Source organism: Dendrobium catenatum, unplaced genomic scaffold (assembly GCF_001605985.2).
Source record: "Dendrobium catenatum unplaced genomic scaffold, ASM160598v2 fragScaff_scaffold_253, whole genome shotgun sequence".
Taxonomy (NCBI): domain Eukaryota; kingdom Viridiplantae; phylum Streptophyta; class Magnoliopsida; order Asparagales; family Orchidaceae; genus Dendrobium; species Dendrobium catenatum.
The window spans coordinates 610,961-618,124 of NW_021318715.1; the positions used below are offsets into that span (position 1 = coordinate 610,961).

Here is a 7,164-nt window from a genome sequence, read left to right on the forward strand (position 1 = left end):
ACAAAATGTAGTTCCATAATAGTGGAAATCTAAGTCCTAAAGAAAGAAGTACAAAAAGAAATAGCAGATGGTATCACTACAGCTTTATTTTTCAAAATTATGGCCTTTGATGTGAAGCAAATAAGGAATAAGTAGATTCCAATGGTTAAAATCCAGTGGAAGTATATATCAAAAAGGGAAACAACTAAAGAGAATGAAGCTGAGATGTGGCAACTATACCTAAATATGGTCTGATTAGAAATGTCTAGGATGACATTTTCTATAAGGAATGGAGGATGTAATATCTGTCAACATAAATAAAGATAATTTTCATTAATAACTATTAATTATAATTTTGATTAGATATTATATATTTTAGAGTGTTTAAGGGAATCTTGAATTATTCAAGAATTAGGCTGGCCGGGGGAGTGGAAACTTGATTTATAAAAATTTCTCTGTTGATGCTATGGCGGCCAGATTGGTAGCACCGTGAGATTGAGCTCTCAAGTTTTAGAATAAAAAAATAGGTTTTGGTCAAGCGCTGTGGTGCCAAGTTTTAGGTGAGCATAATCTAGAAGAATCTAAAAGATTTTTTTGAAGTGCAAAAGTGATAGCAAGGCGGCGCTGTGGCGCTAGGTTTATATAGTGGTTTTTAAATATTAAAAATATCTAAATCCATTTCATAACCCATTTTTTGATCCACCTTATCAAAGAAGAATGGAGATGAAATGGAAAGAGAGAGAAAAGGGGGTAGAGCCTTTAGAGGTTGAGATCCAAAAACCATCTCTCTAACTAATTAGGAAAATTGTGAGGGCTTAGGAAACCCATACTTTACTTTTGATTTTGATTCCAAAGTTTTAAAAATACAATTTGACTAAAAATATATCTTTCACGAGTCCAAAGAATGTTTCACCGTATAACTTGTCATATATTATTATACCCTCTATTATAGTCAATTTGATTATCAGAATACAAAATTTCATTGTAGGTCGGCATGCTCTGTATGAATTTCTAAATTTTTTTGGTAATTTTTTCACTTTTGAACCTTAATGTTGTTGATAAAATATGTTAAATTAGTATTACATATACTCTTTATGAAATTTATGAAATTCAAAAATGCTTGAATAGATTCTTAAATTGGAGCTTTTTGTATAAATTAAATATGATGACTTGTATTTATATGCTTTAAATTTCTCAGTGGAGCATTTTATTGTATCATCATGCAATTGATATAATTCTATAACTCAATTATGAAAATGAAAGTGCAATTTGAATTCTTTTTTTAGTTCAAAGGCAATGTGTTTTTGTTATGTACTACTCAATTATATTTTGTCCTTCATATGATTTTATATTAGAACATGCTCTACTTTATTTTGGCTTCGCTTTGCACCTTTCTTAAGCTGGTGGGAGGTAGCAAATGGAAGATATTAGTCGACATTAACATGTATGTATTTCTTCACTCATATTCATATGTAACCTAAGATGAAAAATTATGGAGTAAACAGTACAATTATTATGTCATTATTTTTTATTCTTAACTCTGAATTGAATTTTATTATGGGGGGAATGGGTTGGCCTACTGTGTTTTATACTCATTATGTTAATTAAAATATTGCAGACAAATGCAAAGGTCCAGTTGACTAGATTGAGTTTGATAAGGAGCAGGAAACCTGATTTTGTAAGGTACATATGATTTAATAGTTTATATGGTATTTAAGTCTTTTATTAAAATCATTGTAATATTAAATATTATTAATTAAGTATTTTGGAAGAATGTTATATGTGTGTGTGCGTGTGTGTGTGTGTGCGCGCGTGTGTGTTTTGGTTGCATATTATCTTGAATGATTAGTTGGTTTCTAGTGAAATGAGATGTTGATTTGAGAATTAATAAATATATAAAAAAAAGTAGGTTAAACTCCTCCCTTAGATCTTCAGCGTTACACTAGCGAACTGGGATATCGAATCAGAACTATCAGTAGGAGTAGTATTCTGTACAGGCGTAGCTTAATTACACTCTGCTCTTCAGTCATGTATAGGTCTTGCTGATTTATTAGATAATCACACATAATGCACACAGCTAAATAGAACATGCACGTGAAATAAAATAAAATGATTATCCAACATTACCCAGAAGTACCTCACTTGACAACAATTTAATTTTTGTAGCTTTGTTTATAATTAGTTCTCCAAAATCATTACTCTTATACAATATACAGACTATCACAACCTAACCCAAATATAACCTACAGACAAAATATGTTATATTGTGTTGGATAGTGACAGACCAATCCCAATATTAAATTTGGGGAACCATTCAAAGTTCTTTAATTATTAATAGATAGCAAGCTATTATTTATCTTTCAATGAATAAAAAATATACTCGTCCAAAATTTTCTCTTTTATTCATTCTCAAAATATATACATAACAAAATATCTACAATATAACACATGGCTAAAAACAAAAAAAAAAACAAAAATAATAAATCAGAAATCAGTCATGACTACACAAAATAAAATAAAATAAAAAAGAAAATACCTATGTCGACTCTAACAATCAGATCTTGCAACATTCGCTACTCAATTAACTCTTTACCCTTACCTTAGATGAAATAGAATATAGAATAAGTGTGAGCCAATATAACTTAGTAAGTCACACCCACCAATCTAAATTTGTAATACTTAACTAAACCTTCATTTAACTAAATTTAAAAGTAGTATTAATAAGCTATTGCACTGAACAAAGTGATAATGATATATAATTGAAATTAAATAAACCTTACATAAAATTTAAATAAAAAAATTATTTCATATATTAAAACATAATTTAGCATATTTTCCTCAGATCGCCCTTATGTCTTCAATTAGACATAGGTATTAAAATTTCAGCCCTTATGATACTATGTGTGAGCTTATTAGAAAATATATTTTTATAGCTTCCAAATGCTTAGCACAATAGATAATTAGAAATTTAAGCCATTGTAGCTCCTAATGCATTCAACATAACATAACTTTTCCCCACACCAAAACTCCTTAGAATCACCTATTTCAAGCATCTATGCCCATATATATATAATTATATTTCAATTAAATAAGTGGAAATAATCGTAATGTAGAATATTATACAAACAACCAAAATATTTAGCAGATTGAGTAGAAATATTATATTTTTGGAATTACTCAAAATTGTGAAGTTATTGCCATTTTTATAACCTGATTTAATAATTGTACTCAGAAAAATCTCAATTTTTTGTGTAATTAAAAAGTGAGATGGGTAGAATGTAACCTCATCTATCTATACAACTTCCTAAACTGGACTGGCAACAAAAAATAGATCAAAGTCGCTCAAACTCATTTTTCTCTCTCTAAATCCTTCTCTCTCTCTCTCTCTCTCTCTCTCTCTCTCTCTCTCTCTCTCTCTCTCTCTCTCTCGCACGAGCGCGTAGGGGGGATTTTTTCGACCAAATGAATTTTAAGTGGATTAGTAATGCTCTCAACAAAAATCACAGTGCCGCAGCGCCCTGATCGAGCACCGCAGTGCACTCGTTAAATTTTAAATTATAGAAAGCTCAAAGCTTCATTGTCGGGCTCTTCCAATGAAAAATTTTAAGTTTTAAGTTTCATGTACAAAGACTATTGGTACATGCTTTGTAACATATCTCATGCATTTACACACTAACAAATATGTGCAAGAAGGAAACGCAGAAAGCTCTAACCTACGAGGCTTAACTGGCCAGATCAAAATGAGTGTAATAATTTGAAGCACATGCTACATTGTAGGCCCTTATATTACTTACATATATAATATTCACAATTGCTATATATTAGGATATTATACCATTGAGCCTCCTTTTTTTTTTCCTTTTCTTAATTCTCAAATATATTTTGTGCTTTATGACCTCCATTTATTTGGGGATAATTCCTCCTATAAATAATTCAAATTTTCAATATGCTCGCACTTGGAGCAAGACCTGAGAGTAAAACGGTCAATTCAACCATTCAAAGAATCAGTGAAACCACGCTACTACTACAACTACTGTGACCGCTTTGAGAACCCATCCTTTTCACGTTGCACGACTTTCAAGCAAATCCAACGGAAATAAACTAATACTTTGTCAACGTAAATGTGCACACTTCTTTCCCGCATGACATGCCAGGCACTCTCACCTCCACACGTGTTGCGGAGCACGTGGCATGTCAACTGTTACCCAATCCCCGCTCGCTGCCGGCTGCACTGATCCGCTGTCTACCTCATACAGGCTTTTTGTTTTGTTTTTTTTTCTTAATCAACCTCATAGCCACATCTCGATCCACCATACGCAGATCCACCAAAGACTTAGAGTGGACAAATAAAAAAAAAATTTAAATATTTAGAGGGGATATTTTAAAATATTTTGAGTATTTTGGGCATTCCCCCGCCCCAAAAAAAATTTTTTGCCCTTCTTTTATCAATCATAAGCATCTTTGTCTATCCCCACAAAAAAGTTTTATTTGTCTATCCTAAAAAATGAAGCCAGATCCGCCCCTGCAATCCACCAAATTGGCTTCTTACTTTCCACTTTTACAATTGACAGAGCACAGCCCAATAGCCTTCCTTTGATCATATTTAGGTTTTGTTTGGAATAATTTTTTTATGATTTTAACTAATCATAATTTCATTTAAAAAATTTCTAATATATTTTAATTTTATTTATAAATATTTCAAAAGTTATAATATAAATTATAATTATATAAATTTAAAAAATAGTAAATCTATTTTGAAATAAAAAATTTATATTACATAATATTCAAAATAAATTAAGGCTTTATTTAGGATAATTTTCTTTATGTTTTATAAAATAATTTTTTAACATAAAATCTTCTTGAATTAAAAATACTTTTACTAAAAATTTAGTTTTAAAAATAATAAAAAAATTATCCCAATAAAAACCAAAGTAATTATCAAATTCTATCATAATATTCTTTTTAATTTGTATTCTATATTTCTATTAGTTTCTCCATCTAAGCTCTATAGTACAGATTCACATAACGCGAACTCTGCAATTACTTTTTCTTATACTTTTGCTCCCATCTCCAAAAATAGTGAAGCTTTTATGGTTCTGCCTCTTCTCAGTATTTTCCCTCTCTCTGTTTCTCCCTTTCTCCAAAGTAAAAAAGCCTGAGGGTTACATTTATAATTTTATCTTTGACTGGGTGGTGGAGGACAAAGGTTTTTGCTTCTTCTCTTGAAAGTTTTCTAAATCAGAGCTAACCATTGGCCACAACAAGGACTATTTTCATGCATGGCAATGATATTCTCTGTATGAGATATAGTTGTCTTCCATTAACTTTTTCTTCCTTCTCTCGTCTTTCACTCTCTTTAAAACCCCTTCTCTCTTACATCTCCGCCTCCCTCGATCTCTCCCTTTCGTTCTTCAGGTAAAGTACTCTCTCTCTCTCTTATCTATCTCTAAAACTCTCTCTTTATCTCTCTATGTCTAATTACTACTGCTTGTTTTGTGAGTAGAATAAGAGTACTTTCAAGAAGAGAAGAAGGCAAGAAAGGGAGGAGATAATGGTGTTCTTAAAAAGCTTGTGTTGTGGAAGGAGGAAGAGGTTTTCTTTTATGAAATCTCCTCATGACTAATAATAGCCTGGTGCTATCCTGTCTGAGCTTTATTTAGGTTGTATTTTTATATATTTTTTGTATGTTTTGTCGTATATTTCTTCTTGCCACACCATTCATCTTCTGCTCTAGTATTTTTTTCTGGTCCGCTCCCTTCTTGACCTTGTAAGACCTTTTCTTGACCTTGTAAGACCCCACTCATCAATTTTTTTCTTCGATCTTTGCTCTTACGTGCTATAAGAGCTTTCTCTGTGTTCTTCTCCTCTTCCCCCTTCTATCCCTCCTGAGCTAATGAGGACTTGTTGATTGAATAATGAAAGAAATGAACTTTGTGTTCATTAAGCTAATTAAGTGAGATCTTTATCCTTTTGGAATCTGATTATTGTATTTTGTTTGATAGGCTATAAGTCTTTTTGTAATATCTGGCAGAACAAATTGCCTACAGTGACAGAGGCAGATATTTTGTTTTATGTGATGGCTTTGTAATTAGGTGGGGAGAGGGAAGTGGAAATATTCTTCTCGTGACTATTCGAAGCAGTACCTGCAACTATTTGACATTTTTCTTCTTTACAATTATTTCAGTTTGCTTTCTTCTGTTCATGCCTGTCTCCTTTCAATATTTGGTGGCTTATTTTACCATTTTCATCGTTTATTTTATATAAAAACTTCCTCATTTTAATTATATTTTTTATTAATTTATTACAAAATTTAATTTACTTTAGATAAGAGAAATTTTATTGAATCTTAAAGAAGGGTACAGCAAGACCCTAATTATGTATAGGAATATATATTCTTCTCATACAACTATATATTCTTAGAGTTTTTTTTATAGATGTGGTGATTATTAAAAATTTTCTCCTTAAAAAAATATATATAATGATTTTATTACCACTGCCAAATTCTTAACAAATTTAGTCATAGTACAAAAAAAATTTGAACTGGAAAGCAATTTTTGAAAACAGTAACCAACCTCTCTCATCTCTCAAACAAAGCCTTAGAAAAACTATCTAAAATAAATTCAGTTGAACTTCTTACATAATCATGCTTGAAGAAGTAGTGGTAATATTGCAATCAGTATTTTCAATGTTTGCTTGAATGCATTGAAATATTTTACTTATTTGATCAAACACATTAAGGTTTTGTTTGGGACGGCTTTCTTATTGTTTCTTAAAATAATTTTTTAATACAAAATTTAATTGTACTAAAAAATTACTTTAAGAAGCAGTAAGGAAGCCATCTCAAACGAAACCTAAGGTTTGGTTTGGGACTGTTTTTTATTGTTTTTTAAAACAGCTTTTTAGTATAAAAAATTTTATCTCAGTGAACTTTATACTTAAAAGCTGCTTTACAAAATAATAAGAAAGACAAACGGAAGTCTAAGTTATATAGAAATTGAAAATAAATTTTAATAATAGTTTCTCTCTTTCTATATTTCTCTCTTTGCTCTCTCTGTCTATATCTTATCTATGGGAGAGCTGAGTTAGTGAATATAGAGAAGAAGAAGAAGGCAGAGCCATAATCAAAGGGGAAGGAGAAGACATATCAAACATAAATTGTAGCCATAGAACTCTATTCTTAAAAAC

At 30.7% G+C, this 7,164-nt stretch overlaps 1 long non-coding RNA gene across 1 annotated transcript; it reads left to right on the top strand.

Annotated features, from left to right (window-relative positions):
- The first annotated feature begins 5,204 nt into the window (after positions 1–5,204).
- LOC110099742 lies at positions 5,205–6,002 on the top strand. The gene is made up of 2 exons (XR_002303484.2): positions 5,205–5,394; positions 5,483–6,002. It is a non-coding gene; the product is annotated as an uncharacterized LOC110099742 (long non-coding RNA).
- The last annotated feature ends 1,162 nt before the right edge of the window (positions 6,003–7,164 follow it).